The sequence below is a fragment of the Onychomys torridus genome, chromosome 6 (genome assembly GCF_903995425.1).
Source record: "Onychomys torridus chromosome 6, mOncTor1.1, whole genome shotgun sequence".
NCBI lineage: Eukaryota > Metazoa > Chordata > Mammalia > Rodentia > Cricetidae > Onychomys > Onychomys torridus.
This window is the reverse complement of record NC_050448.1, coordinates 94,475,878-94,500,511: the sequence shown is the minus strand read 5'-3', so window position 1 is coordinate 94,500,511 and position 24,634 is coordinate 94,475,878. Positions and strand designations below refer to the sequence as shown.

The 24,634-nt window shown below is 36.2% G+C and overlaps 1 protein-coding gene across 1 annotated transcript in view; it reads right to left on the bottom strand.

Annotated features, from left to right (window-relative positions):
• The window catches only part of Dpyd (dihydropyrimidine dehydrogenase), an 851,011-nt gene that overhangs the window by 411,275 nt on the left and 415,102 nt on the right, over window positions 1-24,634 (bottom strand). The window lies entirely within an intron of this gene.

Genomic DNA, 24,634 nt, shown 5'->3' with positions numbered 1-24,634 from the left:
TCTGGCTGTCTCATTTCCTACCTTAGAGGGATATTGGGGAAGGCAGAAAGTAGGCCACAGGGAGACTTCTAATTGCAACAGAAACAACACACTTGAGGACTAAAGGAGTTTGCTTTTTCAGAAACATAACAGAAACAGATACCAGCTTCCATTAAAAATCTTCAGTTGGCACTTAGAAATGCATGTAGCTGCTGTTCAGTGGCCACTGGAACCAAGATATTAATATGTTGTAATAAAAATCCTTAGGCACCTGGCTCACTAAAGGATAAAAAAAGTCTTGCTGAATGGCTTCTGACCGCTTTCCTTTCCCTTCCTCACTCATCCTCTTCCATCCCCCTCTCACCCCTCCTCCCTCTTTCTGTTTATCTCTGAAAGACAAATACTTGAAAAATACAAAAATGGATGACTATTCTCAGGCAAAGTAGTTACTGAATGGACAGGGCTACTTAATTCAAAAGTGGAACTCTGTTCTCTTGTGAATCATCACTCAAAAGAAAAGTTATTTGAGCAGAACCTTAATTTCATAGGCATGTGTCTTGTGTAGATAAAGATTACCATGACATGCATAGAAATCATTTCAGCCCTCCGCCACTTATAGAGCAAAGCAAAGCTCACTTAATATGCAAAAAGGCATCAAATTTGCCAGTTGAAAGGCTATTGTGTTTCTTTCTTTCTTTCTTTCATTTTTTTAAGAGCCTGATGGCATCTAGGCTCTAGCTATGGATACTCTTCTACACCAGAGATCTTTGGCTTTCGTGGAAGCTTTCCCCCCTGTATCATTTCATCTATTCCTGCCTCCCTGATTACATTCAAATTCTCTACACCTAGCCTACATACTCCCCCCTCAGAGGCACACATTTGGGAAGTCTCATTATGCTTGGCTCTTGTCTTTACATGGAATCAAATATTATTTAAAGTATAAACTAGACAAGAATGTGAATATATGCTTTAGGGTAAAGTTGGAGGTGTGTGTGTGTGTGTGTGTGTGTGTGTGTGTGTGTGTGTGTCCATGTAGACAGGCATCAGACAGATGGAAGTGGAAGAATGACCCTTGATAGCATTTTAATTCTATTTGACAATAGTTTGAACAGGATCAAGTATGTTTTAGGTTAGAGTAAGGGAGAAGTTTCAATGTGAGAGGTAAGTAAACTGGGAAAAGTCATAAGCACTGTCCTTATGTGCACATTCACTGGCAAAGCACCAGGCACCATTGTGAATGATGTCTGCAGGAAGAGTCCAGATTGTGCTGTATGTCTCTAACAAGAAATGAATGACAGTTTTCTGCTTGCTATAGCCGGGCACTGAAATATCCAGTCTCTTCAATACTGCAGATGAATCTCAGTTTGTTTATAACCTCAGTCATTACAGCCCAATGCAACCGCACAAAGAGGCATATTTATATGTGTGTGTGTGTGTGTGTGTGTGTGTGTGTGTGTGTGTGTGTATGTGTATGTATGTATATGTGTATGTGTATATGTAAGTATGTATAGTATACTGTATCTATAATTAAGTTTGCATTGTTATATATATACATACATATATATATATATATGTATGTATATTAAAAATAAAGCCCAGCCCAATTCTAAAATACTTAAGAAAGTTACTGTTTGGATTTTATAATAAAATCTTTGGACAAATTTTGTAGCGTTTCCTTTAAGCTTAACAAAAAGAAAACTAAATATACTGACCAACTAAGGTGTAAACATATACATATGAACAAAGCTTTTTCAAACAAGTGGGTAATAGATTATATATCCTAAAATATGTATAGGCCAGCTAAAGATGTGTGTGCATGTGTGCGTGTGTGTGTGTGTGTGTGTGTGTGTGTGTGTGTGAGTGTGTGTGTGTGTGTCTGAGTGCATGCACACACACAAGGCTATATTTGTTTTGCCTTTGTCCACTTCGGCCCTAAGCTGTGCCTCTTTTTCTGCATTATAGAAAAGCTTTCTTCACCTGTGCCTGACTCTGTGTACTGAATCTCAAGTTTTAGCTCTCACTGAAAGACCAATACCTTCCAAATCCCATGTTCAGCTCCCACACTGAGATTTCCAAGAGGTTTTACCACCTTTGGCTGCTGATGTGGTGGATGCCCTTTTATCAAACAGCTTTAAATTGGACCTTATTGCATTCTTCTCTAAAACACATGTTATCCAGATTTCCAATTTCAGACAATACTATTTTTCCAGTCACCTGATAGTGTTAGCAAATAACAGACATGACAGAGATTTTGATTATTAGTTCCCTGCAATTTCCACTGAGGAAAGTCATTCTATGTCAGAGCCAGACGTGACACAAAAGCAACTAGTGTGCTGAGTGAATGGGTGTCTACCATGTATTACCTGGACAAATAGTAAGATAATGCTATCCATGAATGAAGAAAGTTTCATACCTGTGCATATGTGTATAGCATCATGTGATTGCTGTGTATCCCTCTACCACCAATTGCTCACATCAGTATGCCATTTTATTTGATAATTGATTTTTTATATTCTTTGTACTTTTATTCTTTATATTTTTATGTTTTTCATTAATGATAGTCATTACATTTCATATCATTACATGAAACAAACAGGTTTCAGGGTATATTACAAGAATTATTTAAATTATATTTTTATTCTAGGTTGATAACTTTTTATGGGCTTCAAAGTGTCATTATGATTTATGACTATGAAATGACATGATAAGGTTTATTAACTTATCCATCTTCACAACTGAAGTCAAGCCCAAAATGTCAACAAAACCGGTGTTGTGAAATTTCTCCCCATGTTATCTTCTAATAGTTGGGAAGTTTCTTGTCCTACATTCAATTTGTTTTAGATTCATTTGTTTTATTTTATGTATATGGATATCTTGCCTGCAGGCATGTCTGTGCACCACTTTGTGCCTGGTGCCTAAGGAAGAAAGAAGATCCTGGAACTGGAGTTATGGATGATTGTGAACCGCCAGTTGGATTCTGGGAACCAAATCCAGGCCTTCTACAAGAGCAACATGTCTTGTTAATGGTTGAGCCGACTCTTTGGCCCCTAATTCTTTTGTTCACTAAGAATTAGTTTTTATGTGGGACAAACTAAATACCCAAGCTCACCATTCTGCATGTGGCTATACAGTTTCCTAACTCATTTATTGAAGCAACACTTCATTTCCTAATACATATTCTTTTGAAAATTAATTGAACTTCCATGTATAGGTTCATTTCTGAGTTCCATAATGCTGTCTCATTTGTTGATGTGCTAATTAATTAGTTAAGTTTTTTTTACAGCATAATTAACACAATCTTTGAAAAGAAACAATAATGGCCTAAAACTCATCTAGTGAAGGTCAAGTTAGACACCCTGCCAGCTAATCTGGATCACACAGATCATGCTGATTCAGGCCTTCATCTGGGCTATCCCTACAAGTTAACAAGATGCAGAACCAGGATAATCAGTGATACTTGACTTCAAATGTTTTATGATACAGAGAAAAATCTGTGGACAAAGGAATTTGTGTGGGATGCCTATAGGAGCCTCAGCTACACATGCACAAAACATGAAACGATGCATTTCTATATAGTAGGCTAATCCTCTCAGAAAAAAAGGCTTTTAATAAATCATCCATCCTCAACCTCTGTGCTTGTTCAATGCACAAAATAGGAGAAATTAAAATAAATTAAACAAAAGGCCAAAGTTACATAGGACTGGGGTGAGGGTAGTACACATGGAGACTGAGGGAATGTAACAAGCCCACAAACGACAGTGTAGACAGAAGGAGGGATGTGGCTGTTTCAGGAACCGTTGCTAGATATATGCAACACTGACACTGAGAGGGATGCCAAACAGACATTTTACACTTTATTTCTTCCCCCGAGAATTTATTTTCAAGAAAATAAGTAAGGTTTTTAATCATATAAAGTACAACTCTACAGTTTGACTCGATGGCACAGATTAGAAAAGGCCCTAAATTTATACAGGTTATAATTCAAATTTCTCATTTCATTGCATCTGCAAAGTTCTGCAAGGCCCATCCCTACCCGCAGAACTCCCGAGTGTTCCATATCCTAATTTCAATCTGGATCCTCCAGCACCACTGCTCAAGTGTTACCTCCCACTGGTCCCTGAGTCCCCAGTTCCATGACCAAGTGTTTTTGCTTCAGCTGGTTGCACCATTACAATGTTGCAAGTAAAACAACATCATTTACGGATATGTGCTTTTCAGCTTTCGTGTGTATGTGTGTGGGGTGGTGGTGGTGGTGGTGTGGTATGATAGTTTCTGCTTGGCTTGAACGTTTTGAAAATTCTAAACCACCCTGCAATAGGGGATGCGTGTACCATCTCCTAGATTACCTGTTCTAGCAAAGTCCTTGTTTCCTCATCATATTTTGAATGATTGCTTACATACCTGTGCCTCCTGCTCAATTTCATTTTAGCACCTGCCAAGAGCAGGATTGGCTACACACACACACACACACACACACACACACACACACACACACATCAAACAAACAAAACCAACTCAAAATTCAATGTATTAAAATGTTGAATTTGAATACAAAGCCTCATCTTTCCTTTTTTTTTTTTTTTCATTTTTCAGTTAGGTGATTAAGTTCACATAAAATAGTGGTAAAAATCTATGCTTATTTACCTTATTTAAAAAATTAAGCCCTTGTTCCATGAGGCTTATTTTTATTTATTTTCTATTGCTATAAACAAGGCATGTTCAAATAGTCATATTCCATATGGGTATGTCCACCCTGCAGCCTGTGGTCTCCATGCAGTTCAGCAGAAAATTGTTTAATCTATCTTTAACATGATGAGATTTATTTTATTGTACTTGTCACTTGGTTGTGATTTTCACAAACATGACTATTGTAGAGAAAGCTTCATTATTATTATTATTATTATTATTATTATTATTATTATATTTGTGGTTTAATTTTACACATCAGCCATGGGTTCCCCTGTCCTCCCCCCTCCCGCCCCCACTCCCAACTTCCCCCCATCCCCTCCCCTCCATTCCCATCTCCTCCATGGCCAAGACTCCCCTGGGGATTCTTTTAAACCTGGTGGATTCAGTACAGGCAGGTCCTGTCCCCTCCTTCCAGGCTGAGCAGTGTCCCTGTGTAAGCCCAAGGTTCCAAACAGCCAGCTCATGCACCAAGGACAGGTCCTGATCCCACAGCCTGGGTGCCTCCCAAACAGTTCAAGCTATTCAATTGTCTCACTTATCCAGAGGGCCTGATCCAGATGGGGGCTCCACAGCCTTTGGTTCATAATTCATGTGCGTCCATTCATTTGGCTATTTGTCCCTGTGCTTTTTCCAGTCTTGGGCTCAACAATTCACGCTCTTACAGTCCCTCCTATTTCTCGATAATTGGACACATGGACCTCCACCAGGGGCATGGCTGAGGATCCCTGCATCCACTTCCATCAGTTATTGGATGAGAGTTCCAGCTTGACTGTTAGGGTGTTTGGACATCTGACAGCCAAACTAGGTCAGATCAGGCTTTCTCTCGACCATTGCCAGCAGTCTACAGTGGATGTATCATTGTGGATTTCTGGGGACCTCTCCAGCACTCTGCCTATTCCTGTTCTCATATGGTTTTCATTTATCATGGTCTGTTGTTCTCCCTTTCTGTTCTTGATCCAGCTGTGATCTCCTGCTCTCCTAAGCTTGAGAAAGCTTCTTTTGTACTGGCAAAAGGTTGGCCTTGCCTGCTTGCAAAGCCTCTCCAAAGAGCCCTCTAGTGGCAGTAAGTAATACAGTATGTTATTAAGTTTCAGAGTGTAAAAACACATGTATTATATAATCCAGTCACGTGAAGTGACATAAAGATTCACCAATTTCACTTTTGATTAAAATACTGTGTTCTCTACTCCTGTACATTAAAATTTAAAAAAAAAAAAAAGATATATGTTTTTTGCCTGCATGTGTGTACCTCTGCCATGTGCATGTAGTGGCAGGCAAAGGCCAGAAGAGGGAATTAGACCCCTGGAACTGGAGTCATGTGTGGTTGCCAACAGCATTATGTGGTTGCTATTAACCAAGTCCACCTCCCAAGAGTAGTCAATGTTCTGAACCACTAAGTCTTCTCTCCAGCTTTGCTTGTGGACTTTTAACTTCCAGTTTGAAATGGACTCTCAGTGTCTGGTCATTATGAGGGTGCAGAGTTACAGCAGACTAATTAAGCTGTGAGGCAAGTTGGCCTCCAGGAAGGCTAGAAAGTCTCAGTGAAACCCTTAAGACCCTCCTTCCCTCTGAATCCAAGGTCAAGACCTATGTTTTGGTCACATGGACACTCTTTCCAACTCTTTATTTTCAAGTGGAGATGCAGATTTAGCCATGGTTGTATTAGATATTTATGCTATTGTACTCAGGATCTATAAACAATCTATTCAATGGACAGATATTGTTTTAGCTTGCCAGGATATTGAGACGGTACTGTCAAAGCTCCAATCAGCTACACAGTATCTTCCCTGTCAAATAACGACCCACTGACAAAGTGTATTGTAAAAACAGGATAGTCAATATATCCTCAAAATACAAAACTCAGTGGCTCATATTGAAGCACCGCTCATGTCTAACCCAGCAGTAGGGCTTCATGTTTATCCTTTAAGTTGCTCTTCAAAACAGATGTCAAATGAGCAAGATGTGGGTCATGGAGGGTAAGCAGTCTTTACATTTGGTGCGGATAAGCTGTATGGAAGTGGGACAGGAAGAATTGACTCCAGAGGGATCTTTGCTTTGTTATGGCAACTGCCTGCATCTTATATACATATTGTGTATCTAAAATATTAATATCCTAAAAATCAGTATGTAACCTGGAAGTATCTTTTATGATAGTTTGGTTATGATAGTTTGATATAGACCATACAAATGTATGTTTACATGTGCACATACATGAAAACATACGTAATCTTTTCAATTTGAGTTTGGTGGCACACATTTAGAATTCAGCGTGTGGGAAATGGAACAGGAGAATCAGGAATTCTGGGCCAGCTGCAACTACCAAGATAATTCAAAGTCAGCTTAGGCCTCATGAGACCCTGTCTTAAAACATCAAATCCCCAAAATAAAATTTTAACAAAAATTTTAAAATGCATGATATTTAAATATTTGAGAATGGAATTCAAATAGCATCCTGAAGCCATCATGAGGACTTACATTGCATGACATCATCACCTACTATTTACCAGTATCTCTTCTATTATATGTGCATAGTTTGTGGAACTTTAATAGAAATATCTAAGAATGTAATGGTTATGCTGATGCTGATGGGAAAAAGCAATTTGTTTATAATTGTGTATTCCAGCTGCATTCCCCCATTACATTTTCATTAAAATAATTATTTAAAAAGATAAAAATAACAAAGTTAAGTGCTGCTGAAAGCAACATTGTTTCTGGTGTTCTATTTTATTAAGGGAAAAATCACTACCAATGCATTGAAATCCTTTAAAAATATCAAGCAGCTTTTATTTGTCATTAAATTTAAATCTCAACTACATACAATAACCATTGACTCTGCTTTGGCTATACCTGCTTTAGATGCATTTCCTAATTATTTTAAAACAAAGAGTAAGTAGCATTGAGTAGCTACTCACAGCTTGCTTAACTCATAGACTGGGTTAATGTACTGTCTCTTGCTCAGGTACTCAGCTCTCAGAAGAACTAGTCATCAAGAGGAGAAACTTAAAAAGTAGATTAGCAGCTTTATAATGCACAGGCCAAAGCCTAGAACTTGCAATTCTACCCTAAAATAACATTTCATCTTCTCATTTTAAGAAGTTACTATCCATAATGAGAATTTTAGGAAAGACAGGAGGCTACAGAAAATTTTCTACAAAGTAATGACCCTGTTGTGTTCATTTCTTGAAAAATCTATATTCACATAGCTTTAAAAAAAGATGTTTAGAATAAGACTAGGGAATTAAATATTAATTCAAACCCATGTGTATTTCTCCCTCTAACAACTATCAAGCTATTTAGCCACTTTTGGCTGTATTGTGTAAAGGGTTCTTCTTCAAAAACGACATGTTGAACATGGTGTGTTCATATACCTTTGAGAGTCTGTTTTCAATTATTAAGGATATACCTGCAGACACAGTCTTGATGCTTTTTCATGATACAAATTCCAGGTATAGATTTTTGAGGAAAAGCTGCACTCTTTTCCACAGTCACTCTACTATTTACATAGCCACTAGCAGTATGCCAGGATTTTAACATGAAACCACCTTGCTATACTCATTTCTGTACTCATCATCCTAGTGAATAGTGTTATCTCCCCATGACTGTATTTGCATTTAGTTTGAGCAGCTTCTCATAATCATCCTGACCATCTGTGTGGCTTTTTTAGGAGAAATGTCTTTTCATGACTTTGTGCCTGTTATTTTTGTTCATTTGTTCGCTTGTTTTTCTCAAACAGGTTCATGTTTTTGCTGTAGAATTTTAGTTTCCTTGTGCAGTTTACAAATGGGTCTTTTATCAGATACATATCTTGCAAATACTTCTTCCTTGAAGTTGGCCTTACCATTCTGTCTGTTGCTTCCTTCTCTGTATGAAAGCGTTCTATTTGGATGCAACAACATGGATCCAGTCTTTCCTTCATTCTTCTGTATGTAGACATGCATTCTTAACCTATTCCTTTTAGGATGTTGAAGTAAATTCTTTATTTAATTTTTAAATCATAAATTGGTCTTGAATTGTGTTAAATTACTTTTTTCTTGTACTGAAAGGTCCAAATTTTGCCTGCCATTCAGCTCACATACTGTAACACATGTATTTATTTGTATATATTAAGTTCCCTATGTATCCCAGTGATAGCACTCAAATTCTGAGTGCCCATACGTCTTGTATTTAATCCTTTTAATGTTCCCTTGCTTTGTTGACTAGTAATTTGCTGAAGTTTTTACATCCATATTCATTGGACATAGTGACCTATAGTTTTTCTTTTTTGTGTAATGTATTCATTTAGCTTATTGTAATAGCGTGGTGCTAGCCTCTTAAAGTGATTTGAAAGTGTTTGCTATTCCATTAAAAAAGGATGGACATTGATTTTTTTTCATTAAATGCTAAAATTCATCCTGCTGCAGTTTGGTCTTGGGTATCCTTTTTTTTGGGGGGGGTGATTACTGATTTAAACTTTTTTGTTACTGGCATGTTGTGGCTTTATTTTTCATTGCTTTAAATAAGCTCTATGGTTTTTAAGTATATGTATAATCAACTCTATGTTGTTGAAGTAGTTTTCAAATAATTGTTTATAATAGTCTTTTTCTATGACATCAAATATAAGGCCTCAAGGGAATTTCATTTTAAATCTTCTCTCATTTTTCTTAGTCAAAGTAAGTATTTATTGATTCTGTTTGTCTTTGCAGAAACAATTTCATGTTTTCAGTTGTTCCTGGTGCTTTAATAATCTTTATTTTATATATTTCTATCCCAATAATTATATTATCCTATGCATTTTGTTTTGTTTTGTTTTGTTTTTACAAGTCTATCCATGTATAAAGTTAGGTTTTATTGAATATCTTCCTTTTGGTTAAATAATATAGTCATTTACTCTTAAAATATAAAATATTCTTGTTATTACTATTTTTTGAGAAGTCCCATTGTATTTTTGCTTTCCTTTGTCTCTGCAAATTAGTGATATGTATTTTTTAATCAATAGCTTATACTATAATTTTCACAGATGTTTATGGGTCTCCAATTATCTGTTATTGATTTCTAGTTTTATTCTTTTGTAGTTGAAGAGGACATGAGATTATCTCATTTTTCTTAAATTCATTAAAACCTGTGTGACAAAGCACATCATCACTGGTATAGCAACAAAGAAAACCAGTGTGTAACCAGGAGAAGTTCAGCAGGTTACATGTGTCCATGCGATAGCTCTACATGGTTTAGACTTGCTCTGTCAAGATAGAGTAATCCTATGCACAGATATAATTATGTGACAATTGTTAATTCTATTGAGAAATTTTGTTTCCTTACTATTACCATCCAGATTTCCCAGCAGTTTTTGGAAGTTGGTACTGATATGCCCCATGATTATTATAGTTCTATCTGCTAGCTCTTTAGATTTGTTGGCATTTACTTTATATTTTTGTGTGTTCAGAGGTTGAGACTCTAATGTTGAGAGGTAGCTGTGTAATCATTACATTTTCTGATTGCATTTGCAAATTCTCATTGTATACTACCTTCTTTTTATTGTATGTTTTACTTACTGAAAGTACATTTTGTTTATAAATGAGCACAACTACAATTGTTCTCGTTGGTCATTCCTTTCATGAAAAATCTCATTCTATTCTTGTGGATGAGTCATTTGCTTGTTTGTTTGTTTGGTTTGAATTTTTGAGATAAGTTCTCATAAACCAGACTGACTTCAAACGCAAAATCCTTTCTGTTTCAGCCTACTGATTCTGGGTTTAGAAGCAATCATGTGTCAACATATCTCAGTTATGCATCTTTAATTCAAAGGTGAGTTTCTTGTAGGCAGTATGTAGTTGAGTCCTTTTAAAATTCAGGCATTCTATGTCATTTTACTGGTAACATCATTTTTATTTTAAGTAACTATTGACTTTAAAGTAATTGGTAAGAAATTACTACTGTCATTTTACTAAATGTTTTCTATGTTCTTTATAATCACTTAGAACTTTCCTTTTACTTTGCTTTATTTTTAGTTTGATTTTTTTGTTTTTTGTTTTTCAGTGATAATTTTTTATTCCTTTACTTTTTCATTTTTATATTTTCCCCTTTTGATGGTAAGATTTCATTAAAACTCTTATAACCGTGTGTTTGGAACAGATAGCAAATTAACTTCATTTGCATGCAAAAGATCTACATTCTTTAGGTTATTGATTATACTTTTTATATTGTGTATCCATTAAAGTTAAGTTATAGATTATAATTATACTCAATACTTTAGTCTTGTATTATTTGTGCTAGAAGTACAAAGGCTTGGATATCATCAATATAATATTAAAATATTCTGTTTTGTGTACATATATCTTTATTAGATGTTTATATTTTCATATAGCAACTTTGTATTTCTTATAAATAAGTTTACTAGTGGTTACCTCCCTCAGTTTTTTTTATATCTTGTAAAGTCTTAATCTTTCTTTCATTTTTGGAATGCAATTTTTCTAGATATGAAATTTTTGATTGACAGTTTTTATTTCAAGCCCTGTGATTATGCCATCCCATTTTCCCTTGTTTTATAAAATATTTCTTGATGACCTTGTTAATAATCTTATTGGAGTTCATTTTATGTAACTAGTCATTATTCTTTTTTGTGTCAAAATTATGTCATGTCTGAGTTTTTATTTATTTAATCAGAATCTGTCATTGTAAAGATTAGTTTCACCATATCCCATATTTTTGACTATTATATTTATCTTTATTAATAATTATAATTATTACTTACTATTTTATTTATTTATTTATTTTGTGTGTGTGTGTGTGTGTGTGTGTGTGTGTGTGTGTGTCTGTGTGTGTGTCTGTGTCTGTGTCTTTGTGTCTATGTCCCTGGGAGCATGTCATTGAACACATACAAAGGTCAGGGAGAGTTAATTATTTCTTTTCACCATCTGGCATCCAGAGATCAAACTTAGATCATCAGTCTTGGCGGCAAATGCCTCCACTTATTGAGACATCTTGCCAATGTCATTATTCCTTGTGAAGGATTTTTTGCTGCTGTCCTCATTTTTAGAATGCTCCCATGAGTATATCATTTGACTTGTTGGCAGACCATAACTCTTGGAGAACTTCTTCACTCTCATTCATTATTTATTTTCTTGTCAGAATATAGAATTCTCAATGGTTGTTTCTGGAATTACTAAGTCTTCTGCTTCATTGACCATAATCTTGAAGATCTTTTATATTTTTCAGTGCAGTCATAGTATTCTTCAGATCCAAGACTTTTATTGGATTGAATTGACATGTTGAATGTTTGCTTTTGTTCATGTGCTGTTTTGCCTGGTATAATTTATCTAACCATGTCCACTGGTAGTTCGATTAAGGTTTTTTGAAAATATTATTATGAAATTTTTAGATATTTCAGATACGTATTTGTGGTTAAAGAAAATTCAATGCTTTTATTTGTTAAAACCATATTTTCCCGATTCTTTATCATCCTGGCATACTTATGTGCATATTTGAGAAAGTGGCAACTTCTTTTAGCATTCATAATTTTGTTTTCCAATGAAAAAGTCTCACCAGTCAGCCAGATTCAAATTATGATTAGACTAGCCCATAGAGTTTGTGTGTGGGACCAGCTGTCAGGGTTATTAGGCAGGCTGATCTCAATATTGATTCTTGTAGGTTGGTAAGTTTTCTGGGAGGGCACATCCAGATGGTTAGACATCTAGTTTCTGGCTAGATGACTTAGTTTGGTATTTTTCATTGGTTATATGGAAGAATGAACCTTTTTATGGGGATACACCATTACCAAGGCTGGGTGTTTGTTTGGCTCACCCATGGCTGCTTTAATTGGGTGAGACCACCACGTTCAGTTGAATGAACAGCTGATGTCTATATTCTAGTTACTGGCATCTCTTGCTATTATTCCTTGCCGACCCTAAGGGTTTATCTTTGCCTATTTGCTTATTAGGTGAGGAGAAATTGAACTGTCTTTTCTCCACTGGAGAGACTGTGGCTTGAGTTTATTCCTATAGTACAGTTTAGAGAAGTAACTGTATGAAGAAATTAATTTTCTCATTCTTTTTAACATAGGTTTTCTCAAGTTTTGTGCTCCACTGGGACGCCAATTTCAGTAATTTTCACAAACGAGTTTCCGTGAATGGCAAATTTTATTTCTTTATGTATACTAGTGTTTGATGTCCTACTCCATTACTCCTATCTTGCTGAAACCATTCAATGTACATCTTGATGGTGTCACTCCTTAGTGCCCAGTTTTCTTCCTCTTTTTCTTTCACTCACTTAGTTGGGGACAGGATTTTGCTAATTGTACAGGCTGGTTTTCAACTTCTTTTGCAGCTCAGGCTGACCTTGAACTTATGATTCCCCCACTTACTTTAAAATACGATAATGAGGGATGGGAAGAGAATGACAAGATAGATGAGTATGAGTTTGTGTACTCTTCTTGTTCAATTATACTTAAGTAGCCTCTCCTAAAAGGAATAGAATACAGGATATTTTGATTAGGATCAAGTGTTGTTAGGAACAGAGGCAGTTCTACTTTAGGGTCTTATGAAATGTGTCATCAATAAAGAAACATCTGAGCTAGTACCAGAAGTGGAACAGCATAGGAATAACACATATAAGAGTTTTTATCATACTCTCTTTGTGATTCAAATGAATTAGTTCCTTAAATTATTCTTTCTAGTAACTGCAATCCAATGTAAACCTATAGACTGTTCCTCATATGGTGTATCCTTTCAAAGAATGAAAGAGAGAATGAGCTTTAAGAAAGGGCTTTGAGTTTGAGCTCTTCCCCAAATTATAAAAACATGTTGACAGTTTTTTTTTTTTGTTGTTGTTGTTCGTTTGTTTGTTTTTTAATGTCAGTCAAGAAGGTAACAATTGCCATATTCAGAGGCCGAGGGGTGGAGCAGGTGACAACTGGTAGCAAGATGTCAATGACTGAAGTCAGAAAGACCTGGGGAATGGCCTAGGGTGGCACCTGACAGCAAATCCATGTCACACAAAAGAGTCGTGTGACCGAGGAAGAGTGATGAAGGGAAATTCAAGAAGGTGACATTTAAGAAAGGTGATGGCAGTCATGTTAAATACTGAGACTTGAAATATAACAGCCCCAGAAGTGCAAGTCCACAACACAGCAGCTGATTTCTGTGGGGTTAAGGAGCTATTAACCCTTGCACTTCTGGAAACAGTCTCTCACAGAGGCAAAGCAGCACAGAGGAACGAGTGCAAGCCGGTGCAACATTAAGAGGCCACCTTACAACAGGGATAGAGACACACATGCAGAGCGTACGTGGAAGGATAAATGCAAAGAAAATATGAAGTGTTGGCATGTTTGCTTTTCTCCTTCTCTTTCATGGTACTTCTACCTCACCATCAAGAACCAGTTGTTTCATCTCTCTACAGTAGCGTTCATCACCCAAACGTTAGGTCAGCATGTAGCCAGTTTCCTCAATACTTGGTTACCATGATCTAAAAAACTGCCAAGCACATTTAATTTTCAACTGTATTTGTGAGAGGGTATTTATCACAAACCTTATGTGAACTAACCACCGACTCCAACTTGGCTACTATACAGAACAGCAGACAAAAATTTGATATGAACTATACTGCACTGGGATATTCTCTAGCAAACAGCGCCTACAGCAGATGGGAAGTAAACTATGGTCTGCTGAGATATTACCCAACATTTAGAGACTGCTACAGCATTTTGGAAATGAATTAAACACCCCAGCTCTGTTATCTAGTCAATAATAAAACATGACAGCCCACTGGGGTGCTTTTCAGTATATCTTGGCTATAGCATATAGGAAGTGAACCCACTGTGGGCCTGATACACTGAATATAAGATATGCAAAGTGATGTAGAATGAAATAGAATAACTTCTTAGAGAATTGGTTTAATGAGTTACCAAAAGAAAACCCCATCCAATACTCCAATCCAGGAACAGAGTTCTCTGTTGATGGTGTCTGTGTCCTGTGCAGGGCCATTCCCTTGCTCAGATAGAGCTCAGAAGGAAGAGGCAAAGCAGAGAAGTTTTAAAGTCAGCATTAAGGCTAGGCATTGAACAGCTTGGGGTTAGCCACAGTATTATCATCACCCAGTTTTTCTTTTGTTTGTTTTTGTTCATTATTTTAAAACAATTCATTGCACCAGCAAGTACAGGCCCTGAACAAGTGTGCACCAGGTTCTCTGTGTATATATATTATGGCCTTAAGTTTAGTATTTCTATGGCACTCCTGAGCCATTGAATGAGTAGTTCTCTGATTCTTGTGCCTTCTCTTGGGATCTTTTCCTTTTGTTGGTTTGCCTTGTTCAACTTCAATGTGATGGGCTGTCTTTTATTTTAAACTTGCATTTATTCTACTATCTGTATCTCACATTTCTAACTAATATCCTTTTGAAATATAATACTTTATTAATTCTTTGAGAATTATATACAATTTCTTTTTGTCATATTCTCCCCTATCCTTTTCTAACTCCAGATCCAGATCCACCTTCACCCTTTTCCCAACTTCATGTCATTGTTTCTTACTTTTTTATTGCCCATTAAATGCAATTTGTGCTACCTACAGAGGGAGAGCTGCAAAGTCCTTCACTAGGGCCTGTCTGCACATATCATAAGGGATTGAATTCAATTGTTTCCAGGTCTATTTTGCCTCAACCAAATTAAAAAGTGTTTTTTTTTTAATTTCTAAAATGTTATTAATGATTAGAGAGAAATCTAAATATAATTGATTGCTAAGTCAATAAAAACAACTGCTCAACTGCATTGTATCCCATTTTGATTTCAGAACCACATGAAATTGATATTTACAATCTCTAGATGAAATAGGAAGGCTCATGGTTATGTATTAGTGATTTTAAAAGTTAGGTGTTTAAGCCAGCAATTCCATCTCTGTCTCATAGTCATAAATGAAATCAAACAAACCAAAGGCTACACATAAATCCCAAGACTGAAATAGTGAGCAGTTAAGTCCAGAGTTGAAATAGGTCTCATGACTTCCAGGGTTCTGTCATGCCATCCATTTCTTTTTGACTTGTTTCTTCACAACTTCAGACTAAGCTTTACTCAGTTGCTTAACACAGGAAATAAAATGCAGTTTTGTTCTAAATTGCCAGGTGGGTTACTTTCACCTTGAATTTTCCACAGTAAACAAATGGGTTCTCACACTCAGTTTTATTGTATTTATCTAATCCCACATTGCCCAGAGCATAATACATTATAAATTCTGAATCAGTAGCATTTATTGCTCATTGGACCAAGTGACTCTGCAGTGGCTAACTATGCTTGTATTCTTGCGATACACACTGAAGCTAGGTGGAGTCTTACATGGTCCTGATCAAATTTTTCAGTTCTGATTTTTTATTTTTCTGCCCATTCTAATCTCTGCCTGAAGTAGCTATCTAGCCTTGTAGTGCTAAGGAAATAGTCTATTTTTATAGAGACAATTTCATTTTAAATTACTTCTCAGGCCAAACACTGCCATTTAATAAAAGTTTGGAACCCTACACAAAACCAATAAAAGACATTAGAATTACTTATTAGTCATGGTACTTCCTTCCTATGTCACCAGATAGCCCTGTTTTGATAACTCCATTAAATTCAGGCTTATCCCACATTTTTCTTTGGTTTCTTTTTACAACATATAGGTATTATTTTTAAAATCCTCCCTTCATATAAAAGCTGTACATTATTACACAGAAAAGTAGTTAATAGTGAAGAGGACATGTCAAATCATTGGTGTAAATAATTACTTTAAAATGTTAAACAGGAACACAGTACAGTTTAAGCCAAACAGACCAACAAAGAGGTTAGTTGTATACCCAGGGCTGTAGAGTTCTTTCATATTTTGTTATGAGCAGCTGAAATGAACTTTGTGTTTCAATAACTATGAACAAACATGACTTTACTAGTTACTGCCTAAAAAAAAGATGAAACCCCATGTATTTTTGAAACTAATTAAGTCTAAAATATCTCAGTTTCTAATGCTAACAGGCTGAAGTCATCTCAACAGCCCTAACAGCCCTATCCCAATCAAGTGGAAAGCATAGCATGGAAACAACATTTATCTATGACATACTTCAATGTTTTTGGAGGCTATTACTATCTCCAACAGGATCTATTATGATTTAAAACTGTCTTTTTATTGATATTCATTGTTTTCCCACCTGACAGCATCCAGTGATTTATATCAATCTTCTCTTAACATGAGAATTAAAGAGTCTGCAATATATCTTAAGTGGAAGGGCATTTTTTCAATATGTCTCAAGATTTTTAACACAGCTGTCATTATTAACAACCTTACCTCTTCTCAGTTAGGAAGGGTTTAGAGAAGAAGGCAGCTCTGTTGATAACACTGCTTTTATCTGAAGCAGTAGAAGATTCAGAAATTAGTACGGCATATTGATAATGCCTTTGTTTATGGCATTCCTATTCGTTAAGTATGGAAGCACCACAGTCAGCTGTCAATCATTACATGGCAACATAAAGTTCTTTCCCTGGCTAGGAGATTTGCAACTATACCAGCGCTGGTAAACTAACCACCAAATTATAGCCTTTTCTCCTCCCTCACCCAGATTTCACAGGGGCTGCACACCCAAATAAATGCCTCTTGGCTACCCATTCATCTAACAGCTGGAAAGATGACACTTGACATTTGGAAACTTTCCTGTGAAGATTGCTGCAAGGCTTTCCCATTAGCTTCCTGGTGAGACTGTAAGGTCGAATAAGCTGCCTCAAAACCTGCAAAGGGTAACGGAAATACTCTAATAGTAAGCTTGTGCAATTTAAATTTCTAATTCTCAAATCAGAGTTCCTCAGATATTATAGAAACCACTGGTTTAAGTGGGGGCAGAAGAATGCCTTTGAAGATGTGGGATTAAAATTACATTTTAAGCTATGATAATGATGAGAAACTCTATTTTATTTAGAGCTAGGAGGGAAGTCTGCTATGGCATGGGAAAGGACATCGACATAGGTAAGTTCTTGTTAAGTGGATTTTAAAATTCATGCCTATTATGGTTTTAGTACCTGTTCATCCTCATTCAGAACATTAATACAAGGCTCAGTTAACAATATTCTTTAAAAAATTCTTCATGAGCATTGTTGCCACAGTTTTAAATTTCTTACAACCTAATACTATGTATATTCATTGTGAAACACAGAGAGTTTGACACAGACCTAAAATCATAAACATATTTAAGTGCTACCATCTTATAAATATTGCAAACATGTATATATAGTTCCTTCTAAAGACACTTCAAATCAGGAAGCTTGAATATCTTTATTGCTAAAGTTGTTAAAAAGAGAAATCAAATCTTTGCAGGATATTTAATGTTAAAATTGGATAAAACAAAGATTACTATGAATGCAACTAATTCAGTCTGAACTTCATGCGCTGTTCTCTGTTCTGAGTTCTCTACCTTCAAAGTATCTTCATACTTGGCTGTTCTTATGTGTTAACTATTTCTCAAGGGAAGATTGACAAGATTGAATAGGCTTCTCTAAATACTCAATCATTTGTCCACAGGTCAGTGAAATTAATAAACAATTTGAGGAAAAATCTGTCGGAGGATATTGAAGGAGCAGGAGACAGGAATGATATAAATTTCATTTAACTGGACTTGCATCTGAAAATGCCATGTTTTTTAAACATTGGTTTAATACTGTTGGACCATACCACCTTAGCAATAGTGACAGAAAAAGATTCAAGTGGATGTGACAAATTACACCAATTTATAAACTAACATGAACTCGGGTCATAGAAAGAAGAACATAGAAATGGTTGGACTTCTTTCTTTTAAAGCTAAAACCACAGTCATCATTGTATCCTGCCTCAATAGTGGGGGTATCACCTTAATTTTTGTCTTCCAGGCACCCAAATCAAATATTCTTTTCACATAACTTATTGAACTACCCTAAGATGGTAATGATTTTTTGTCACTCTTGACCTAGGGCAGGTTTGAACTAGTGACCAAGAAGTTAAAGGCTCTGTATCTCATTACCAATCCCTTGAGGTACCTTGTTCCCTCAACAGTTAGTGATTCCTTTGTGCCTAGGTCAAGTCAGAAGAAAACACACACACACACACACACACACACACACACACACACACACACACCTCAAGCAATAGAAAGTAGACTGAAAATATACATAATTTAAGATAGACCTGGAGACCTTTAAACACATAAATAAAAACATACCACATACTACATAGAATCAAATCATTAAAGAACATTTTCAGTTTTCATGGTATAGCTATATATAATCTTCATTATTGGGATAAAAAACAATATTGAAATCTATAGTTGAAGACAACCATAGTTAGTAAGCACTCATGATTAACAAAATAAACCTTGCCAGAAAGAGTATGTATACATATAAACATATGCACCTTTTACATCTGTTCTAAGAATGTTCTGCGACATAAATTGGTTTCAGAGTGTGGAAACTAAATAAGTCAAAAGAATAATTCAGGCTCATAAATAAAATAACCAAAATCGTATTAGTCACCTTAACATTGATAGCTATCACGGGATTACAGCAGATTGCAATAATAGATAAGGTTTGTAGAAGAACAAAAATGAATATTATTTATGAATATTCATGCTGCCAGATTCCTCTGTATCATGGAGACCCTGAACCGAAAGCAATAATGAACAATATAATTCTTGGCTTTGTAGATAATTGTTCAAAGATAATGTCAAACACTGATTGCCAATCAACAACATTCTGTACCCTTTCAATATAATGATCCTGTAGCTACGTGTTCAGCAGCTCTTGAAATCACTTATATATGTATAATACTAAAATATTCTACATATGCATTATCTAGTGCCTTATCTGTGTTTGCTTTTCATGGAATGAATTTTCCCTGGAAGAAAATATTTCCTTTACTCTTCCTTTCATGCCATTTTAAAAAATAGGCTCTATACAATTTCTATCCTTTATTTGGATTTCCACCCTCACCAACTTGTTTATTTATTCTTCTATAATATCTTCTGTGTGTTTTCTTAGATATTTATATTTTGTCATTACAGTTTACATCTGCTTTGTATACTAGCAACACCTAACTTCAGTCACCTATGAGTATTGTGCTTGGTTTTCAACACTGCATTTAAAAGACAGTATATTTGAAACAGAATTTTCCCCTCAGATAAGGTTTAAAACTGTATATTCCTTGGTAGCTTCACACATGGATATAATGTACTTAAGTCAGTGTCATCGCCTCAAAACTCTATGGACAGTGTCCTACCCCATACCCTTAATTCACTTGTTTGTTTATTATTTATTTATTTACTTATTTATTTATTTATTTAGGTTTTTCAAGACAGGGTTTCTTTGTGTAGCTCTGTGCCTTTCTTGGAACTTACTCTGTATCACAGGCTGGCCTCAAACTCACAGAGATCCACCTGGCTTTGCCTCCCAATTGATGGGATTAAAGGCGTGCCACCACTGCCCAACTCTTAAAGCACATTTTATTAAAACAAAAACAAAAGCACAACAAACATTGATTGAATTTTTTGGTATTTTGATGTCTAATTTCTTTATATATTTTGGAGATCAGTCCTCTGTCATTTGTAGGGTTGGTGAAGATCTTTTACCATTCTATAGGCTGCCATTTTGCCTAAGTGGCCAGGTCCTTTGCCTTACAGAGCTTCTCAGTTTCAGGAGGTCCCATTTATTATGTTGCTCTGTGTCTGTGCTACTGGTATTATATTTAAGAAGTGGCCTCCTGTGTCAATGTCTTCAAGACTACTGCCCATTTCTTCTATCAGGTACAGTGCAACTGGATTTATGTTGAGGTCTTTGATCCACTTGGACTTGAGTTTTGTGCATGGTGACAGATATGGATCTATTTGCAATCTTCTACATCCTGACATCCAATTATTTGAACACCATTTTCTTGAAGATGCTTTCTTTTTTCCATTATACAATTTTGGATTCTTTGTCAAAAATCCGGTATTCATAGGCATGTAGATTAATGTCAGGGCCTTTAATTTGATTCCAATGATCTATGTGTCTGTTTTTATGCCAATATAAAGCTGTTTTTTTTTTATTACTATAGCTCTGTAGTAGAGCTTGAAGTCAGGGACGGTGATGCCTCGAATAGTTCCTTTAGTGTACAGGATTGTTTTGGCTATCAGGGGTTTTTTGTTTTTCCATCTGAAGTTGAGTATTGTTCTTTTGAGTTCTGTGAAGAATTGTGTTGGGATTTTGATGGGAATTGCACTGAATCTGTAGACTGGTTTTGGTAAGATTACCATTTTTACTGTGTTGATGCTACCTATCCAAGACCATGGGAGATCTTTCCATTTCTGATATCTTTTTAAATTTTTTTCTTCAAAGACTTAAAGTTCTAGGTAACAATGAAGACCCTAAGAAGGACATACATGAATCACCCTGAGAGGTGGAAATAGTTAAGATCTACTGGGTAAAATGGGAAGGGTGAAGAGGGGAGGGCATGGGGGATAAGAACATGACAAACTGGATGGTCAAGTAGAGGAAAGGGTGGAGAGGGAGAATAATGAAAGAGATATCTTGATAGAGGAAGACATTATGGAGTTAGGGTGAAACCTGGTGCCAGAGGAACTTCCAGGAATTTCCAAGGATGATTCCAGCAAAGACTCCCAGCAATAATGGAGAGGATACCTGTACTGACCTTCCCCTGTAGTCAGATTGGTGACTACCCTAATTGTCATCATAGAACCTTCGTCTAGTGACTGATGGAAGCAGCTGCAGAGATCCACAGCTAGGCACTGGGCCAAGCACCTGGAGTCCAGTTGAAGAGAGGAAGTAGGGATTGTATGAGTGAAGAGGGGATGGGTATCAAGATCATAATGAGGAAACCCACAGAGACAGCTAACCCAAACTAGTGGGAGCTTATGGACTCTGGACTGACAGCTGAGGAACCAGCATGGGACCAAATAGGCCCTCTGACTGTGAGTGACAGTTGTGTGGCTTGGTCTGGTTGTGGGGCCCCTGGCAGAGGGACCAGGATTTATCCTTGGTGCAGGAACTTACATTTTGGAGCCAATTCTGTATGGTGAAGTGGGGGAGGGCTTGGGCCTGCCTCAATTTGATATGTCAGACTTCGTTGACTCTCCCTGGGAGGTTTACTATTTCTGAGTAGTGGATGAGGGTGGGGTGGGGTGGGGGGTTGTGTTAGTTGGGGGGGGGGACAGAAGGAGGGGAAAGAGAGGGAACTGTGGTTGGTATGTGAAATGAAAAACAAATAGTTTCTCATGTTGTGCTGACCTTCAACAATAAAATTATTTCTTGTTGCTACTTAAAAACAATAGAACATTAATAGGACTGATATCACTTGTATTACTTAGCCAATAGAAGTAAACCAGTTGGCCTTTGAGATCATCTATTACATTCAGTTAGAATTTACAACACAATATTCCATGTGGGATTATATGAGTTTTCCCACACCAGTGTGACTGTGTCAGAGAAAACAAGCCTTTGCTCTTGGTTACGAATGGAGCACTTAGCTTGCAGCTTATTCCAAGTTGGCTTTTCCACAAGATATGACATAATGACTTGTAATACACTTTTTTCCTTCTATGCTCTTCTTTATTTTTTTGCAAATAAATCACTTTGTATGTTAAAAGTACAGCAAAGTAAGTGCTTCTAGATAGAAGCACCAAAGGGAAGATTTAATATATCAGTGTGCTTCTATGATGAAGGATCTGAGATACCTTAGAGATCCTTAACCAACCTGCTTGAAATTACAAGACTAACTAGATAATTAACTTCTTTCCTTTTTATTCCTGCAATACAGCAAGGATGCCCAAAGGGAGCTAAATATTACAACCCAGTGGAAAGCCTCTCTGTGCATAGAAACATTCTTATTGTACCAGTGAGCTGTGTTTTGATAACCTCTCAGTTGCCTCTTCCTTATCCTATTTGTAGTTATAAATGTTAATAAATATTACATAACTAATAAGTTATATGAATTTGTAAAAGGAACAAAAGTGATCCATGAAAGCTAACTTGTAGGTGGTTCAAAAGATGATAAAAGTAAGTTACAAAAATCTTATAAAATTACTGTTAAGTTGCTTGTTGTTTGAACAAGTGAAATAGTTGCATGATAACTATGTAAAAATCCCAAATTGCTTCGATTGATTTTGAAGATATTGTTATATTTCTCACATCAGAATACACAAATTGTAGACAATAGGCTATTAATAACTTTAGATTGGAGACATAATAGAACTGCAACTAAAATTTATTACAAAGTATTTCCATGCATGAAAAATAATAAAAAATTAAAAAGAGAAAAGAGAGAGATAAATTTGGGCTGGAGAGAGGGTACAGTATTTAAGAATACTCGCTGATCTTCTATGAGACTTATTAGATTGCTAGCACCTTCATCTTGGCTTACAATGATCAATAACTCTAGTTCCAGGGGACCTGATACCTTCTTCTGCTCCCTGAGGCACCATGTGGTGCATAGACACATGTGTGAGCAAAACACTCATACACATAAAATAAATATTTTTAACAAAAAAACTTTTTGTATCTCGGTATTTTTAAAAGAATGCTCTGAATTTATTCAACTTATATTATTAATGAGTTGTATTTAAAATGCCTTATTTTTGCCAACAATCAGTAATTAGATTTAGGTCTTTAATATACATGTACTTCTCTTTATCTTACTTTTCCTCTAATTTGAGAGGCATGGTCTTTCTTTCCCCAATAATTTAAATTAAGGTATATTGCAAACAAGAACTAATCTGAACCCAGAATATGACCTCCAATCACAGTAATCCCATTTTACCAGAGGAACTCTCAAGCAAAGTTGTGACACATTTTTACATTTGAATTTTTTAAATACATGACATTGTAGGCAAAGATGCCAGGACTAGTGGTAAAGAAATGAAAACTTAGGGTTGAAAAACCAGATAAATCGACCAGTCTGGGTATTAATAATAGACACATGTGGGCTCAACCCTCAGCTTCTTTACTGATAAGATATTTAACATGAACAAGTTGAAACATTTAACCTTTGTTTTTAAAATCTATTGAAAAAAAATGAGATATTCACTGCTCATGTGAAATTATCACAGGAAAAATAAAATAATGATGACATACTAAGTGATTTAACAAGGTGAAGCTATCTTCACAATGATTCACAGTGAATATACAAGTATATGCCCAAAGAAGATAAAGAACAAGGATACTTTACCATACCACAAGGATACTTGCTTAACTGTTTTCATAGCAGCATTATTCATGATAACCAGAAACTGGAATCAACCTCAATGTTCCTCAACAGAAAAATGGATAAAAAAATGTGGTTCATTTACAAAATGGAGTATTATTTAGCTGTTAAAAACAATGACATCATGAAAGTTGCTGACAAATGTATGGAACTAAAAAAATAATAATCCTGAGTGAGGTAACTCAGACCCAGAAAGACAAACATGGTGTATAATCACTTATAAGTGGATATTAGCTGTAAAGGTAACCATGCTACAATCTATAGACCCAATGAAGCTAAGTAACAAAGAGGACTCAGGGGGAGGAGGGCACATGAATCTCACTGTAAATGGAAAATAAAATAAACATCACCACTGAACAGAGGGAGGTGTTTGGATAGGAGGGTGGGGACCGGGAACATGAGGGATCAGGTGGGGAAGGATGGAGAGAGCAAATATTTGGAGAGACAATTAGAAGCTGGGGGCATCTCTGGGATGAGCTAAAAATTAGTGCAATGAGTTTGACCCTAGCTAAGAATCCTAGAAATGGGTGATATGTAGCCTGAACTAGTCATTTTTTATAACCAGACAAGGCTTCCAGTGGAAAGATTGGAACACCAACCCAGACACAAAACCTTCAACCTAGAATTTGCCCTGCCTACAAGAAGTGCTGGGGTAAAGAAGGCACAGAAATTGTGGGAGTGACCAGCCAATGACTGGCCCAGCTGAAGACCTGTACCATAAGAGGGAGCTCACCCCTGAGGTCCAATACCCAGAGGCAGGATACCCCAGA